This window comes from Triturus cristatus, chromosome 12 (genome assembly GCF_964204655.1).
Source record: "Triturus cristatus chromosome 12, aTriCri1.1, whole genome shotgun sequence".
NCBI classification, from domain to species: Eukaryota; Metazoa; Chordata; class Amphibia; order Caudata; family Salamandridae; genus Triturus; species Triturus cristatus.
Genome location: NC_140595.1, coordinates 662,890,837 through 662,909,360, shown reverse-complemented (window position 1 = coordinate 662,909,360; position 18,524 = coordinate 662,890,837). Strand labels below are relative to the sequence as shown.

At 42.4% G+C, this 18,524-nt stretch overlaps 10 non-coding genes across 10 annotated transcripts; 3 read left to right on the top strand and 7 right to left on the bottom strand.

Moving 5' to 3' along the window:
- Positions 1 to 778: 778 nt before the first annotated feature.
- On the bottom strand, positions 779 to 860 carry TRNAS-GCU (transfer RNA serine (anticodon GCU)). Its single transcript has one exon. It is a non-coding gene; the product is annotated as a tRNA-Ser (tRNA).
- A 413-nt stretch (positions 861 to 1,273) lies between these two features.
- TRNAI-UAU (transfer RNA isoleucine (anticodon UAU)) lies at positions 1,274 to 1,368 on the top strand. Its single transcript has 2 exons — positions 1,274 to 1,311; positions 1,333 to 1,368. It is a non-coding gene; the product is annotated as a tRNA-Ile (tRNA).
- A 1,162-nt stretch (positions 1,369 to 2,530) lies between these two features.
- On the bottom strand, positions 2,531 to 2,602 carry TRNAT-UGU (transfer RNA threonine (anticodon UGU)). The gene has a single exon. It is a non-coding gene; the product is annotated as a tRNA-Thr (tRNA).
- A 1,084-nt stretch (positions 2,603 to 3,686) lies between these two features.
- TRNAI-UAU (transfer RNA isoleucine (anticodon UAU)) lies at positions 3,687 to 3,781 on the top strand. Its single transcript has 2 exons — positions 3,687 to 3,724; positions 3,746 to 3,781. It is a non-coding gene; the product is annotated as a tRNA-Ile (tRNA).
- Positions 3,782 to 5,618: 1,837 nt separating this feature from the next.
- TRNAS-GCU (transfer RNA serine (anticodon GCU)) lies at positions 5,619 to 5,700 on the bottom strand. Its single transcript has one exon. It is a non-coding gene; the product is annotated as a tRNA-Ser (tRNA).
- Positions 5,701 to 8,031: 2,331 nt separating this feature from the next.
- Positions 8,032 to 8,113, bottom strand: TRNAS-GCU (transfer RNA serine (anticodon GCU)). Its single transcript has one exon. It is a non-coding gene; the product is annotated as a tRNA-Ser (tRNA).
- Positions 8,114 to 12,654: 4,541 nt separating this feature from the next.
- Positions 12,655 to 12,736, bottom strand: TRNAS-GCU (transfer RNA serine (anticodon GCU)). Its single transcript has one exon. It is a non-coding gene; the product is annotated as a tRNA-Ser (tRNA).
- Positions 12,737 to 13,149: 413 nt separating this feature from the next.
- TRNAI-UAU (transfer RNA isoleucine (anticodon UAU)) lies at positions 13,150 to 13,244 on the top strand. The gene is made up of 2 exons: positions 13,150 to 13,187; positions 13,209 to 13,244. It is a non-coding gene; the product is annotated as a tRNA-Ile (tRNA).
- A 1,812-nt stretch (positions 13,245 to 15,056) lies between these two features.
- Positions 15,057 to 15,138, bottom strand: TRNAS-GCU (transfer RNA serine (anticodon GCU)). The gene has a single exon. It is a non-coding gene; the product is annotated as a tRNA-Ser (tRNA).
- Positions 15,139 to 17,458: 2,320 nt separating this feature from the next.
- TRNAS-GCU (transfer RNA serine (anticodon GCU)) lies at positions 17,459 to 17,540 on the bottom strand. Its single transcript has one exon. It is a non-coding gene; the product is annotated as a tRNA-Ser (tRNA).
- Positions 17,541 to 18,524: the final 984 nt, after the last annotated feature.

Here is an 18,524-nt window from a genome sequence, read left to right as displayed (position 1 = left end):
ATTTTCTTGATAATATGAAAGCAGGAAAGGGAAGCTTGGCAATAAGCAATCCTAAAGCAAGGTGTGACTCCAGGGAAGAATGACTTGAAAACAACATACAGAAAGACTCATGTAAAAAGGCCCTGATGAGGCTTGAACTCATGACCCCTGGTTTACAAGACCAGTGCTCTGCCAATGAGCTACAAAGCCAGTCTGCACGCAGGATGTAAATTGCAACATGTATTCTTACTGAGGTATGAATATATCTATGATTTTGAGACTCTGTATGGAAACGTAGTTGCATATGAATGTCCACGTGCGCGCACACATTGAAGACCATGCTTAAGGCACTTTTCTTGGAAGTATGAAAAACTACATTTTCATATGAGAAAATAAGAGTTTTCACATTCAAGACCATACTGATAGCTCTAGTTAGTATGTCTGCAATCAGTGACATATAGAGAACCCACTTATTAGAAGTGATCTGTCTCTGTGGGGCAGACATATGTTAACAGTCATTCATTTGAGACGGCCTAAACTTTAGGAGTAAGAGCTGCTTTCTTATCAATCTATTTATCCAAACTGGTTAATAAGCCAGGAGTGAGTGAAAGGCAATCCTCTGGAAACTCCATGAAAGATCTAATTTCTATTACGCACAAAATACTTCACTTTATTTGACATATTTGTTAAAATGGAACAGTCAGATGATCCCATCTAGCGGATCCTGGCTCTGTCTTGAAAGAGAGTGTAATTATACTACAAGAAATGCTGGCCATCAAAAGAGACTCTGATGGCTTTCCGACGAAGGTGGGATTCGAACCCACGCGTGCAGAGCACAATGGATTAGCAGTCCATCGCCTTAACCACTCGGCCACCTCGTCTGCCCTACAGCCCCATCTGAAACCTTGCTTCACAAAAGGTACTGAAGTGTCAATATACTGTACCTAAAAAAGAAAAAAAACAGCTGAGGCAAGATCTCACATTCCACGTCTTCCCCCAATTAGGGACCTACATTTCATTTTTGGGAAATTCTTACTATGTGCTAATTACAAATATTCATAAGATTCCCCTAGACTTTGTCAGAACTGTCAAGATATAATTCTATGGGGTTTTGAATAGACAGAGCATATGTTATAGGACAATTATAGAATCTATTCCGTTTGGACTGTATTTTTAATAGTCATGATAACATGCCAGCATGTGAGTCGATCTTGCACAGTGAATGATGGAGCAGTGTCTGTCATCTACTTGGTCAGCTGTAGATGGCTCAGCTGGGGAGATGTGAAAAGAGAGAGCTCCAGTGGCGCAATCGGTTAGCGTGCGGTACTTATACAGCAGTACTTGCACTGAGCCATGCCGAGGTTGTGAGTTCGAGCCTCACCTGGAGCAGCCGTGTTGTTTTTCATAAACCATTTCACAAAAAGTAAAGTTTAAACTCAGAGTATGGACGGCCCTTGCTAGAGAGTCTTTACTTCTTATAGGATCTACGTGTCCTACTCCTCTGGGTGCCAAATATCACATATCCTACGCGATGCTCAGTTTAAACATTCCATGATGTGCCATCTTGCATTTCATGCAAACACCACATCAGTGCATTTAAAAATACATTTGTAGAATAATAAATATGATGAAAACAGTGTTCTCACATGATAACCATAAACTGAAGAGCTGCAAAAAATGCTGTATCAGCTACTTACAATAAAAGGTGACTCGAAAAAACTAGCAAAAGAAGAGCATCATCATATTAAAGGTTCTATTCACCATCTTGAGTTGCACCATAGCAGCTTATGGTGCTTTTCTGCTCAGAGTGTGCCTCCAATCCCACATTCATTTTTAATTTATTTGCAATTTAAAAAACAACAATTACTGCTCGAAGTTCACTTTTCAAAACCATTCAACCTATTAAATGTATTTCTCTAACCTATGAATATGGTCCATGTTCACTTTTCCTCATCTTCATCTCGATACTCCTTTCCCAGAAACCAGGTTCACTTCTTCATTCAACCCACCCATCCAAGGTCACCAAATCTTTGAAGCACAAGTCTGCCTATTCTCCCTTTCTCTCTATGTACAAGATACCTTGTATCATTTGAATGGACAGCAGGAGAGAAGGATATTTATGGTGAGTGGGGGTGGGGTTTTGAGGAGTAACCTTATTTGCCTAAGAGCCGGGGTATCTGGGAAAAAAAGTATTTTATGGGGGAAGAATTTCACATCTCCTTGGTGAAATTTGTAGGGCCTTATAACATCCTTTCTGTGGATTCAGATTCAGTCGGAACAGAGGTCCTAGTCCTCGCTCTGCCTTTCAAAGGAACTGTAAATATGCATGGCTTATTTGGCTTTGCCCGGCAGGGTGAGAATGGCGTTGGTCTGGCGTTCGTCAGGCGATCGGAAGGGGTGAGGCAATAATTTATAATTCAATGATCTTCATGATATTTTCTTGATAATATGAAAGCAGGAAAGGGAAGCTTGGCAATAAGCAATCCTAAAGCAAGGTGTGACTCCAGGGAAGAATGACTTGAAAACAACATACAGAAAGACTCATGTAAAAAGGCCCTGATGAGGCTTGAACTCATGACCCCTGGTTTACAAGACCAGTGCTCTGCCACTGAGCTACAAGGCCACTCTGCACGCAGGATGTAAATTGCAACATGTATTCTTACTGAGGTATGAATATATCTATGATTTTGAGACTCTGTATGGAAACGTAGTTGCATATGAATGTCCACGTGCGCGCACACATTGAAGACCATGCTTAAGGCACTTTTCTTGGAAGTATGAAAAACTACATTTTCATATGAGAAAATAAGAGTTTTCACATTCAAGACCATACCGATAGCTCTAGTTAGTATGTCTGCAATCAGTGACATATAGAGAACCCACTTATTAGAAGTGATCTGTCTCTGTGGGGCAGACATATGTTAACAGTCATTCATTTGAGACGGCCTAAACTTTAGGAGTAAGAGCTGCTTTCTTATCAATCTATTTATCCAAACTGGTTAATAAGCCAGGAGTGAGTGAAAGGCAATCCTCTGGAAACTCCATGAAAGATCTAATTTCTATTACGCACAAAATACTTCACTTTATTTGACATATTTGTTAAAATGGAACAGTCAGATGATCCCATCTAGCGGATCCTGGCTCTGTCTTGAAAGAGAGTGTAATTATACTACAAGAAATGCTGGCCATCAAAAGAGACTCTGATGGCTTTTCGACGAAGGTGGGATTCAAACCCACGCGTGCAGAGCACAATGGATTAGCAGTCCATCGCCTTAACCACTCGGCCACCTCGTCTGCCCTACAGCCCCATCTGAAACCTTGCTTCACAAAAGGTACTGAAGTGTCAATATACTGTACCTAAAAAAGAAAAAAAACAGCTGAGGCAAGATCTCACATTCCACGTCTTCCCCCAATTAGGGACCTACGTTTCATTTTTGGGAAATTCTTACTATGTGCTAATTACAAATATTCATAAGATTCCCCTAGACTTTGTCAGAACTGTCAAGATATAATTCTATGGGGTTTTGAATAGACATAGCATATGTTATAGGACAATTATAGAATCTATTCCGTTTGGACTGTATTTTTAATAGTCATGATAACATGCTAGCATGTGAGTCGATCTTGCACAGTGAATGATGGAGCAGTGTCTGTCATCTACTTGGTCAGCTGTAGATGGCTCACCTGGGGAGATGTGAAAAGAGAGAGCTCCAGTGGCGCAATCGGTTAGCGCGCGGTACTTATACAGCAGTACTTGCACTGAGCCATGCCGAGGTTGTGAGTTCGAGCCTCACCTGGAGCAGCTGTGTTGTTTTTCATAAACCATTTCACAAAAAGTAAAGTTTAAACTCAGAGTATGGACGGCCCTTGCTAGAGAGTCTTTACTTCTTATAGGATCTACGTGTCCTACTCCTCTGGGTGCCAAATATCACATATCCTACGCGATGCTCAGTTTAAACATACCATGATGTGCCATCTCGCATTTCATGCAAACACCACATCAGTGCATTTAAAAATACATTTGTAGAATAATAAATATGATGAAAACAGTGTTCTCACATGATAACCATAAACTGAAGAGCTGCAAAAAATGCTGTATCAGCTACTTACAATAAAAGGTGACTCGAAAAAACTAGCAAAAGAAGAGCATCATCATATTAAAGGTTCTAATCACCATCTTGAGTTGCACCATAGCAGCTTATGGTGCTTTTCTGCTCAGAGTGTGCCTCCAATCTCACATTCATTTTTAATTTATTTGCAATTTAAAAAACAACAATTACTGCTCGAAGTTCACTTTTCAAAACCATTCAACCTATTAAATGTATTTCTCTAACCTATGAATGTGGTCCATGTTCACTTTTCCTCATCTTCATCTCGATACTCCTTTCCCAGAAACCAGGTTCACTTCTTCATTAAACCCACCCATCCAAGGTCACCAAATCTTTGAAGCACAAGTCTGCCTATTCTCCCTTTCTCTCTATGTACAAGATACCTTGTATCATTTGAATGGACAGCAGGAGAGAAGGATATTTATGGTGAGTGGGGTTGGGGTTTTGAGGAGTAACCTCATTTGCCTAAGAGCCGGGGTATCTGGGAAAAAAAGTATTTTATGGGGGAAGAATTTCACATCTCCTTGGTGAAATTTGTAGGGCCTTATAACATCCTTTCTGTGGATTCAGATTCAGTCGGAACAGAGGTCCTAGTCCTCGCTCTGCCTTTCAAAGCAACTGTAAATATGCATGGCTTATTTGGCTTTGCCCGGCAGGGCTTGCCCGGCAGGGTGAGAATGGCGTTGGTCTGGCGTTCGTCAGGCGATCGGAAGGGGTGAGGCAATAATTTATAATTCAATGATCTTCATGATATTTTCTTGATAATATGAAAGCAGGAAAGGAAGGCTTGGCAATAAGCAATCCTAAAGCAAGGTGTGACTCCAGAGAAGAATGACTTGAAAACAACATACAGAAAGACTCATGTAAAAAGGCCCTAATGAGGCTTGAACTCATGACCCCTGGTTTACAAGACCAGTGCTCTGCCACTGAGCTACAAGGCCAGTCTGCACGCAGGATGTAAATTGCAACATGTATTCTTACTGAGGTATGAATATATCTATGATTTTGAGACTCTGTATGGAAACGTAGTTGCATATGAATGTCCACGTGCGCACACACATTGAAGACCATGCTTAAGGCACTTTTCTTGGAAGTATGAAAAACTACATTTTCATATGAGAAAATAAGAGTTTTCACATTCAAGACCATACTGATAGCTCTAGTTAGTATGTGGGCAATCAGTGACATATAGAGAACCCACTTATTAGAAGTGATCTGTCTCTGTGGGGCAGACATATGTTAACAGTCATTCATTTGAGACGGCCTAAACTTTAGGAGTAAGAGCTGCTTTCTTATCAATCTATTTATCCAAACTGGTTAATAAGCCAGGAGTGAGTGAAAGGCAATCCTCTGGAAACTCCATGAAAGATCTAATTTCTATTACGCACAAAATACTTCACTTTATTTGACATATTTGTTAAAATGGAACAGTCAGATGATCCCATCTAGCGGATCCTGGCTCTGTCTTGAAAGAGAGTGTAATTATACTACAAGAAATGCTGGCCATCAAAAGAGACTCTGATGGCTTTCCGACGAAGGTGGGATTCGAACCCACGCGTGCAGAGCACAATGGATTAGCAGTCCATCGCCTTAACCACTCGGCCACCTCGTCTGCCCTACAACCCCATCTGAAACCTTGCTTCACAAAAGGTACTGAAGTGTCAATATACTGTACCTAAAAAAGAAAAAAAACAGCTGAGGCAAGATCTCACATTCCACGTCTTCCCCCAATTAGGGACCTACATTTCATTTTTGGGAAATTCTTACTATGTGCTAATTACAAATATTCATAAGATTCCCCTAGACTTTGTCAGAACTGTCAAGATATAATTCTATGGGGTTTTGAATAGACAGAGCATATGTTATAGGACAATTATAGAATCTATTCCGTTTGGACTGTATTTTTAATAGTCATGATAACATGCTAGCATGTGAGTCGATCTTGCACAGTGAATGATGGAGCAGTGTCTGTCATCTACTTGGTCAGCTGTAGATGGCTCACCTGGGGAGATGTGAAAAGAGAGAGCTCCAGTGGCGCAATCGGTTAGCCCGCGGTACTTATACAGCAGTACTTGCACTGAGCCATGCCGAGGTTGTGAGTTCGAGCCTCACCTGGAGCAGCCGTGTTGTTTTTCATAAACCATTTCACAAAAAGTAAAGTTTAAACTCAGAGTATGGACGGCCCTTGCTAGAGAGTCTCTACTTCTCATAGGATCTACGTGTCCTACTCCTCTGGGTGCCAAATATCACATATCCTACGCGATGCTCAGTTTAAACATTCCATGATGTGCCATCTCGCATTTCATGCAAACACCACATCAGTGCATTTAAAAATACATTTGTAGAATAATAAATATGATGAAAACAGTGTTCTCACATGATAACCATAAACTGAAGAGCTGCAAAAAATGCTGTATCAGCTACTTACAATAAAAGGTGACTCGAAAAAACTAGCAAAAGAAGAGCATCATCATATTAAAGGTTCTATTCACCATCTTGAGTTGCACCATAGCAGCTTATGGTGCTTTTCTGCTCAGAGTGTGCCTCCAATCTCACATTCATTTTTAATTTATTTGCAATTTAAAAAACAACAATTACTGCTCGAAGTTCACTTTTCAAAACCATTCAACCTATTAAATGTATTTCTCTAACCTATGAATGTGGTCCATGTTCACTTTTCCTCATCTTCATCTCGATACTCCTTTCCCAGAAACCAGGTTCACTTCTTCATTAAACCCACCCATCCAAGGTCACCAAATCTTTGAAGCACAAGTCTGCCTATTCTCCCTTTCTCTCTATGTACAAGTTACCTTGTATCATTTGAATGGACAGCAGGAGAGAAGGATATTTATGGTGAGTGGGGTTGGGGTTTTGAGGAGTAACCTCATTTGCCTAAGAGCCGGGGAATCTGGGAAATAAAGTATTTTATGGGGGAAGAATTTCACATCTCCTTGGTGAAATTTGTAGGGCCTTATAACATCCTTTCTGTGGATTCAGATTCAGTCGGAACAGAAGTCCTAGTCCTCGCTCTGCCTTTCAAAGGAACTGTAAATATGCATGGCTTATTTGGCTTTGCCCGGCAGGGTGAGAATGGCGTTGGTCTGGCGTTCGTCAGGCGATCGGAAGGGGTGAGGCAATAATTTATAATTCAATGATCTTCATGATATTTTCTTGATAATATGAAAGCAGGAAAGGGAAGCTTGGCAATAAGCAATCCTAAAGCAAGGTGTGACTCCAGGGAAGAATGACTTGAAAACAACATACAGAAAGACTCATGTAAAAAGGCCCTGATGAGGCTTGAACTCATGACCCCTGGTTTACAAGACCAGTGCTCTGCCAATGAGCTACAAGGCCAGTCTGCTCGCAGGATGTAAATTGCAACATGTATTCTTACTGAGGTATGAATATATCTATGGTTTTGAGACTCTGTATGGAAACGTAGTTGCAAATGAATGTCCACGTGCGCGCACACATTGAAGACCATGCTTAAGGCACTTTTCTTGGAAGTATGAAAAACTACATTTTCATATGAGAAAATAAGAGTTTTCACATTCAAGACCATACTGATAGCTCTAGTTAGTATGTCTGCAATCAGTGACATATAGAGAACCCACTTATTAGAAGTGATCTGTCTCTGTGGGGCAGACATATGTTAACAGTCATTCATTTGAGACGGCCTAAACTTTAGGAGTAAGAGCTGCTTTCTTATCAATCTATTTATCCAAACTGGTTAATAAGCCAGGAGTGAGTGAAAGGCAATCCTCTGGAAACTCCATGAAAGATCTAATTTCTATTACGCACAAAATACTTCACTTTATTTGACATATTTGTTAAAATGGAACAGTCAGATGATCCCATCTAGCGGATCCTGGCTCTGTCTTGAAAGAGAGTGTAATTATACTACAAGAAATGCTGGCCATCAAAAGAGACTCTAATGGCTTTCCGACGAAGGTGGGATTCGAACCCACGCGTGCAGAGCACAATGGATTAGCAGTCCATCGCCTTAACCACTCGGCCACCTCGTCTGCCCTACAGCCCCATCTGAAACCTTGCTTCACAAAAGGTACTGAAGTGTCAATATACTGTACCTAAAAAAGAAAAAAAACAGCTGAGGCAAGATCTCACATTCCACGTCTTCCCCCAATTAGGGACCTACATTTCATTTTTGGGAAATTCTTACTATGTGCTAATTACAAATATTCATAAGATTCCCCTAGACTTTGTCAGAACTGTCAAGATATAATTCTATGGGGTTTTGAATAGACAGAGCATATGTTATAGGACAATTATAGAATCTATTCCGTTTGGACTGTATTTTTAATAGTCATGATAACATGCTAGCATGTGAGTCGATCTTGCACAGTGAATGATGGAGCAGTGTCTGTCATCTACTTGGTCAGCTGTAGATGGCTCACCTGGGGAGATGTGAAAAGAGAGAGCTCCAGTGGCGCAATCGGTTAGCGTGCGGTACTTATACAGCAGTACTTGCACTGAGCCATGCCGAGGTTGTGAGTTCGAGCCTCACCTAGAGCAGCCGTGTTGTTTTTCATAAACCATTTCACAAAAAGTAAAGTTTAAACTCAGAGTATGGACGCCCTTGCTAGAGAGTCTTTACTTCTTATAGGATCTACGTGTCCTACTCCTCTGGGTGCCAAATATCACATATCCTACGCGATGCTCAGTTTAAACATTCCATGATGTGCCATCTTGCATTTCATGCAAACACCACATCAGTGCATTTAAAAATACATTTGTAGAATAATAAATATGATGAAAACAGTGTTCTCACATGATAACCATAAACTGAAGAGCTGCAAAAAATGCTGTATCAGCTACTTACAATAAAAGGTGACTCGAAAAAACTAGCAAAAGAAGAGCATCATCATATTAACGGTTCTATTCACCATCTTGAGTTGCACCATAGCAGCTTATGGTGCTTTTCTGCTCAGAGTGTGCCTCCAATCCCACATTCATTTTTAATTTATTTGCAATTTAAAAAACAACAATTACTGCTCGAAGTTCACTTTTCAAAACCATTCAACCTATTAAATGTATTTCTCTAACCTATGAATGTGGTCCATGTTCACTTTTCCTCATCTTCATCTCGATACTCCTTTCCCAGAAACCAGGTTCACTTCTTCATTCAACCCACCCATCCAAGGTCACCAAATCTTTGAAGCACAAGTCTGCCTATTCTCCCTTTCTCTCTATGTACAAGATACCTTGTATCATTTGGATGGACAGCAGGAGAGAAGGATATTTATGGTGAGTGGGGGTGGGGTTTTGAGGAGTAACCTCATTTGCCTAAGAGCCGGGGTATCTGGGAAAAAAAGTATTTTATGGGGGAAGAATTTCACATCTCCTTGGTGAAATTTGTAGGGCCTTATAACATCCTTTCTGTGGATGCAGATTCAGTCGGAACAGAGGTCCTAGTCCTCGCTCTGCCTTTCAAAGGAACTGTAAATATGCATGGCTTATTTGGCTTTGCCCGGCAGGGTGAGAATGGCGTTTGTCAGGCGTTCGTCAGGCGATCGGAAGGGGTGAGGCAATAATTTATAATTCAATGATCTTCATGATATTTTCTTGATAATATGAAAGCAGGAAAGGGAAGCTTGGCAATAAGCAATCCTAAAGCAAGGTGTGACTCCAGGGAAGAATGACTTGAAAACAACATGCAGAAAGACTCAAGTAAAAAGGCCCTGATGAGGCTTGAACTCATGACCCCTGGTTTACAAGACCAGTGCTCTGCCACTGAGCAACAATGCCACTCTGCACGCAGGATGTAAATTGCAACATGTATTCTTACTGAGGTATGAATATATCTATGATTTTGAGACTCTGTATGGAAACGTAGTTGCATATGAATGTCCACGTGCGCGCACACATTGAAGACCATGCTTAAGGCACTTTTCTTGGAAGTATGAAAAACTACATTTTCATATGAGAAAATAAGAGTTTTCACATTCAAGACCATACCGATAGCTCTAGTTAGTATGTCTGCAATCAGTGACATATAGAGAACCCACTTATTAGAAGTGATCTGAGGGGGAGGAGCCAAGATGGCGACCGGAGCAGACGCTTGAGCGCCCGGCTCCGTCGGCCCTTGGCCTCGAACTATCATCCTGATTCCTATCCTCGCCGATTTTCGAGGTGCACCGTGTGCGACGACGCGCTGACCGCGCCGCCGCTTTCCCGGAGTCTTAGCCCGCCCGGATGCCGGAGTTCTTGGTGCCTTTGTTCTTCGCACTGGACCCCTGCTCTATTGTGGCCTTGGCCGGCCCCCTGGAAGCTCCGCAGTCACCGGACCCGCTGGCGCAAACCTGAGCCCCGCGGTCCCGATCCCGCCTCACACCACGGACTGTCGCCAGATGAGCCGGGGGAGAGACGCCCGGACACCTCCTGCACCCTGCACCTGACGGGCTGGAGCTATAGGGTAAGCCCCGGTGTGGTGGGTCTTCTGGCCCGCTCTGTGGACCGCGCTGTGGGAGGCTGCAGACCCCCTTCTTCTATCGCCTAGTCGGCGGCAAAGAGAGCCCGAGGGAGGGGAAGCGACTGTTGGCTTTCACCTGTTGCGGCGCAGACCTGATGGGAATTGCCTCCTTGTAACGACCCCCCCCTGGCCACTGCACCGTTCAGCGGTAAAACATGGCGTTGATTGCCTGCCTGCTGCTGGGGGGTGATGCTCCGGTCTCGCCCGCTACCCGCCTCGCCCTCCCTCTACCAGACTCTAGCTCCACAGTGCCGTCCCGGATTGCTGCCGATGTGGGGGCGCAGCTTCCGCTGACATGCGGCTCCGTTCTGGCTGCCCTGCGGGACTTTCGTCTGCAATTGTGTGCTGGCTTGCAAACACTGAGTGAGCGGTTCGACTCCATACTGTCGGCTGCGGGTCGTGAGCGCCCCGTTTGTTATCAACAAGACATGGGTCTGCCGGTGCTTCTGTCCTCTTGCGGGGCCGCAATGACTGTGTATAACCGTGCTACGCTGGTGTCTGCAACTGGCTTTCCCGGCATCCAGGATCAATCGCTCCCCTGCTCAATTGCGGATACTTTGTTTCCCCGTTCATCGCTGCCTGCCTTGTTGTTGCCTGCCCCACCGCGCCCGCAAGAGTATCCAGCTGAGCGACACCTGACGTCCACGAGGAATCGTTCACGGTGGCCTACGGCTTCTTTTATGTGGAACTCGTGTACTTTACAGGCCAGGTCTGGATTTTATATGGTGCACAAGGGGACCTCAATAGCCGATCGGCGGCCATTTTGTGACTCTACTTCTCCATCTTCTCCCCAGCGGCCATATTGTCTTTGTCTGCACGGGATGCGGGGCCTTCATGTGGGGGCTGGTCTAATCTTAAGCCCGCGATCGGGCCAGGGCTAGGTTGAGTTATATCACCATGGTTTCACGGCTGGACTGGACTCGGACTGGAACTGTTTGCATATGTTGTGCGCACTCGTCGCGAATTGTCTGCCTTCATTTAAATTGCTGTGACACGTTATCTTCACACGATCGCTTTTGGGTATAGTGGGTTTTCAGTGTGTGGAGGCGTGGCTGGCCGGTGGTCCCGGGCGCTCCGAGGTTACGTGTGGCTCCTCCCCGCTTTCTTTCTTCTTTGTTTTCTTATTTTCTTCATTCTATTCCTACTTTCTCTCTTGTCTATATTTCGGGTTCATTGGGCGACAGGCACTATGCTGGGGGGGGGGCAGGCCGTAGCCTCCACATTGGTGTAGGGTGGGGGGGTAATTCACTGTTTTTTTAGTTCTATGGGCCTTTTTCTTCTATGTCTCTGCGCTATACTTGTTTCGATTCGGGGTCCGGGCGTGGGGTGGATTGAGTGGGGGCGGCTTTGGAGGGGTGCGTATTTACTCATGTGACTATCCTGTTATCTAACTGCACCGCCTCACTGTCTGAGATTTTCCATGGTCGTTTTAATGATGCTGCTGCTCTCCTGTGTGGTGAAGCCATCTTGCGGACTCGAATCTCCTTGGTTCTATCCTTTACTGACTTTTTTCTCGAAAAAATTATTTAAAAACCTTAAAATTAACCTTCACTTCTCCTTCCCCTGGTGTCAAGGATCTCTCCAGTGTATACCTCTTGAATCGTAGCTAAGCTTGATCATCAATGCACAAGGGATGTAATGTCTGACTCAGTGCTTAGCCGTATTGTGGCCGGCCGGATGGTTGTAGGCCCGTATTTGTTCTTTTACTATGCACAAATAAAGGTTTTTAAAAAAAAAAAAAAAAAAAAAAAAAGAAGTGATCTGTCTCTGTGGGGCAGACATATGTTAACAGTCATTCATTTGAGACGGCCTAAACTTTAGGAGTAAGAGCTGCTTTCTTATCAATCTATTTATCCAAACTGGTTAATAAGCCAGGAGTGAGTGAAAGGCAATCCTCTGGAAACTCCATGAAAGATCTAATTTCTATTACGCACAAAATACTTCACTTTATTTGACATATTTGTTAAAATGGAACAGTCAGATGATCCCATCTAGCGGATCCTGGCTCTGTCTTGAAAGAGAGAGTAATTATACTACAAGAAATGCTGGCCATCAAAAGAGACTCTGATGGCTTTCCGACGAAGGTGGGATTCGAACCCACGCGTGCAGAGCACAATGGATTAGCAGTCCATCGCCTTAACCACTCGGCCACCTCGTCTGCCCTACAGCCCCATCTGAAACCTTGCTTCACAAAAGGTACTGAAGTGTCAATATACTGTACCTAAAAAAGAAAAAAAACAGCTGAGGCAAGATCTCACATTCCACGTCTTCCCCCAATTAGGGACCTACATTTCATTTTTGGGAAATTCTTACTATGTGCTAATTACAAATATTCATAAGATTCCCCTAGACTTTGTCAGAACTGTCAAGATATAATTCTATGGGGTTTTGAATAGACAGAGCATATGTTATGGGACAATTATAGAATCTATTCCGTTTGGACTGTATTTTTAATAGTCATGATAACATGCTAGCATGTGAGTCGATCTTGCACAGTGAATGATGGAGCAGTGTCTGTCATCTACTTGGTCAGCTGTAGATGGCTCACCTGGGGAGATGTGAAAAGAGAGAGCTCCAGTAGCGCAATCGGTTAGCGCGCGGTACTTATACAGCAGTACTTGCACTGAGCCATGCCGAGGTTGTGAGTTCGAGCCTCACCTGGAGCAGCCGTGTTGTTTTTCATAAACCATTTCACAAAAAGTAAAGTTTAAACTCAGAGTATGGACGGCCCTTGCTAGAGAGTCTTTACTTCTTATAGGATCTACGTGTCCTACTCCTCTGGGTGCCAAATATCACATATCCTACGCGATGCTCAGTTTAAACATTCCATGATGTGCCATCTTGCATTTCATGCAAACACCACATCAGTGCATTTAAAAATACATTTGTAGAATAATAAATATGATGAAAACAGTGTTCTCACATGATAACCATAAACTGAAGAGCTGCAAAAAATGCTGTATCAGCTACTTACAATAAAAGGTGACTCGAAAAAACTAGCAAAAGAAGAGCATCATCATATTAAAGGTTCTATTCACCATCTTGAGTTGCACCATAGCAGCTTATGGTGCTTTTCTGCTCAGAGTGTGCCTCCAATCCCACATTCATTTTTAATTTATTTGCAATTTAAAAAACAACAATTACTGCTCGAAGTTCACTTTTCAAAACCATTCAACCTATTAAATGTATTTCTCTAACCTATGAATGTGGTCCATGTTCACTTTTCCTCATCTTCATCTCGATACTCCTTTCCCAGAAACCAGGTTCACTTCTTCATTAAACCCACCCATCCAAGGTCACCAAATCTTTGAAGCACAAGTCTGCCTATTCTCCCTTTCTCTCTATGTACAAGATACCTTGTATCATTTGAATGGACAGCAGGAGAGAAGGATATTTATGGTGAGTGGGGGTGGGGTTTTGAGGAGTAACCTCATTTGCCTAAGAGCCGGGGTATCTGGGAAAAAAAGTATTTTATGGGGGAAGAATTTCACATCTCCTTGGTGAAATTTGTAGGGCCTTATAACATCCTTTCTGTGGATGCAGATTCAGTCGGAACAGAGGTCCTAGTCCTCGCTCTGCCTTTCAAAGGAACTGTAAATATGCATGGCTTATTTGGCTTTGCCCGGCAGGGTGAGAATGGCGTTTGTCAGGCGATCGGAAGGGGTGAGGCAATAATTTATAATTCAATGATCTTCATGATATTTTCTTGATAATATGAAAGCAGGAAAGGGAAGCTTGGCCATAAGCAATCCTAAAGCAAGGTGTGACTCCAGGGAAGAATGACTTGAAAACAACATACAGAAAGACTCATGTAAAAAGGCCCTAATGAGGCTTGAACTCATGACCCCTGGTTTACAAGACCAGTGCTCTGCCACTGAGCTACAAGGCCAGTCTGCCCGCAGGATGTAAATTGCAACATGTATTCTTACTGAGGTATGAATATATCTATGATTTTGAGACTCTGTATGGAAACGTAGTTGCATATGAATGTCCACGTGCGCGCACACATTGAAGACCATGCTTAAGGCACTTTTCTTGGAAGTATGAAAAACTACATTTTCATATGAGAAAATAAGAGTTTTCACATTCAAGACCATACTGATAGCTCTAGTTAGTATGTCTGCAATCAGTGACATATAGAGAACCCACTTATTAGAAGTGATCTGTCTCTGTGGGGCAGACATATGTTAACAGTCATTCATTTGAGACGGCCTAAACTTTAGGAGTAAGAGCTGCTTTCTTATCAATCTATTTATCCAAACTGGTTAATAAGCCAGGAGTGAGTGAAAGGCAATCCTCTGGAAACTCCATGAAAGATCTAATTTCTATTACGCACAAAATACTTCACTTTATTTGACATATTTGTTAAAATGGAACAGTCAGATGATCCCATCTAGCGGATCCTGGCTCTGTCTTGAAAGAGAGTGTAATTATACTACAAGAAATGCTGGCCATCAAAAGAGACTCTGATGGATTTCCGACGAAGGTGGGATTCGAACCCACGCGTGCAGAGCACAATGGATTAGCAGTCCATCGCCTTAACCACTCGGCCACCTCGTCTGCCCTACAGCCCCATCTGAAACCTTGCTTCACAAAAGGTACTGAAGTGTCAATATACTGTACCTAAAAAAGAAAAAAAACAGCTGAGGCAAGATCTCACATTCCACGTCTTCCCCCAATTAGGGACCTACATTTCATTTTTGGGAAATTCTTACTATGTGCTAATTACAAATATTCATAAGATTCCCCTAGACTTTGTCAGAACTGTCAAGATATAATTCTATGGGGTTTTGAATAGACAGAGCATATGTTATAGGACAATTATAGAATCTATTCCGTTTGGACTGTATTTTTAATAGTCATGATAACATGCTAGCATGTGAGTCGATCTTGCACAGTGAATGATGGAGCAGTGTCTGTCATCTACTTGGTCAGCTGTAGATGGCTCACCTGGGGAGATGTGAAAAGAGAGAGCTCCAGTGGCACAATCGGTTAGCGTGCGGTACTTATACAGCAGTACTTGCACTGAGCCATGCCGAGGTTGTGAGTTCGAGCCTCACCTGGATCAGCCGTGTTGTTTTTCATAAACCATTTCACAAAAAGTAAAGTTTAAACTCAGAGTATGGACGGCCCTTGCTAGAGAGTCTTTACTTCTTATAGGATCTACGTGTCCTACTTCTCTGGGTGCCAAATATCACATATCCTACGCGATGCTCAGTTTAAACATTCCATGATGTGCCATCTTGCATTTCATGCAAACACCACATCAGTGCATTTAAAAATACATTTGTAGAATAATAAATATGATGAAAACAGTGTTCTCACATGATAACCATAAACTGAAGAGCTGCAAAAAATGCTGTATCAGCTACTTACAATAAAAGGTGACTCGAAAAAACTAGCAAAAGAAGAGCATCATCATATTAAAGGTTCTATTCACCATCTTGAGTTGCACCATAGCAGCTTATGGTGCTTTTCTGCTCAGAATGTGCCTCCAATCCCACATTCATTTTTAATTTATTTGCAATTTAAAAAACAACAATTACTGCTCGAAGTTCACTTTTCAAAACCATTCAACCTATTAAATGTATTTCTCTAACCTATGAATGTGGTCCATGTTCACTTTTCCTCATCTTCATCTCGATACTCCTTTCCCAGAAACCAGGTTCACTTCTTCATTAAACCCACCCATCCAAGGTCACCAAATCTTTGAAGCACAAGTCTGCCTATTCTCCCTTTCTCTCTATGTACAAGATACCTTGTATCATTTGAATGGACAGCAGGAGAGAAGGATATTTATGGTGAGTGGGGGTGGGGTTTTGAGGAGTAACCTCATTTGCCTAAGAGCCGGGGTATCTGGGAAAAAAAGTATTTTATGGGGGAAGAATTTCACATCTCCTTGGTGAAATTTGTAGGGCCTTATAACATCCTTTCTGTGGATGCAGATTCAGTCGGAACAGAGGTCCTAGTCCTCGCTCTGCCTTTCAAAGGAACTGTAAATATGCATGGCTTATTTGGCTTTGCCCGGCAGGGTGAGAATGGCGTTTGTCAGGCGATCGGAAGGGGTGAGGCAATAATTTATAATTCAATGATCTTCATGATATTTTCTTGATAATATGAAAGCAGGAAAGGGAAGCTTGGCAATAAGCAATCCTAAAGCAAGGTGTGACTCCAGGGAAGAATGACTTGAAAACAACATACAGAAAGACTCATGTAAAAAGGCCCTGATGAAGCTTGAACTCATGACCCCTGGTTTACAAGACCAGTGCTCTGCCACTGAGCTACAAGGCCAGTCTGCACGCAGGATGTAAATTGCAACATGTATTCTTACTGAGGTATGAATATATCTATGATTTTGAGACTCTGTATGGAAACGTAGTTGCATATGAATGTCCACGTGCGCGCACACATTGAAGACCATGCTTAAGGCACTTTTCATGGAAGTATGAAAAACTACATTTTCATATGAGAAAATAAGAGTTTTCACATTCAAGACCATACCGATAGCTCTAGTTAGTATGTCTGCAATCAGTGACATATAGAGAACCCACTTATTAGAAGTGATCTGTCTCTGTGGGGCAGACATATGTTAACAGTCATTCATTTGAGACGGCCTAAACTTTAGGAGTAAGAGCTGCTTTCTTATCAATCTATTTATCCAAACTGGTTAATAAGCCAGGAGTGAGTGAAAGGCAATCCTCTGGAAACTCCATGAAAGATCTAATTTCTATTACGCACAAAATACTTCACTTTATTTGACATATTTGTTAAAATGGAACAGTCAGATGATCCCATCTAGCGGATCCTGGCTCTGTCTTGAAAGAGAGTGTAATTATACTACAAGAAATGCTGGCCATCAAAAGAGACTCTGATGGCTTTCCGACGAAGGTGGGATTCGAACCCACGCGTGCAGAGCACAATGGATTAGCAGTCCATCGCCTTAACCACTCGGCCACCTCGTCTGCCCTACAGCCCCATCTGAAACCTTGCTTCACAAAAGGTACTGAAGTGTCAATATACTGTACTTAAAAAAGAAAAAAAACAGCTGAGGCAAGATCTCACATTCCACGTCTTCCCCCAATTAGGGACCTACATTTCATTTTTGGGAAATTCTTACTATGTGCTAATTACAAATATTCATAAGATTCCCCTAGACTTTGTCAGAACTGTCAAGATATAATTCTATGGGGTTTTGAATAGACAGAGCATATGTTATAGGACAATTATAGAATCTATTCCGTTTGGACTGTATTGTTAATAGTCATGATAACATGCTAGCATGTGAGTCGATCTTGCACAGTGAATGATGGAGCAGTGTCTCTCATCTACTTGGTCAGCTGTAGATGGCTCACCTGGGGAGATGTGAAAAGAGAGAGCTCCAGTGGCGCAATCGGTTAGCGTGCGGTACTTATTCAGCAGTACTTGCACTGAGCCATGCCGAGGTTGTGAGTTCGAGCCTCACCTGGAGCAGCCGTGTTGTTTTTCATAAACCATTTCACAAAAAGTAAAGTTTAAACTCAGAGTATGGACGGCCCTTGCTAGAGAGTCTTTACTTCTTATAGGATCTACGTGTCCTACTCCTCTGGGTGCCAAATATCACATATCCTACGCGATGCTCAGTTTAAACATTCCATGATGTGCCATCTTGCATTTCATGCAAACACCACATCAGTGCATTTAAAAATACATTTGTAGAATAATAAATATGATGAAAACAGTGTTCTCACATGATAACCATAAACTGAAGAGCTGCAAAAAATGCTGTATCAGCTACTTACAATAAAAGGTGACTCGAAAAAACTAGCAAAAGAAGAGCATCATCATATTAAAGGTTCTATTCACCATCTTGAGTTGCACCATAGCAGCTTATGGTGCTTTTCTGCTCAGAGTGTGCCTCCAATCCCACATTCATTTTTAATTTATTTGCAATTTAAAAAACAACAATT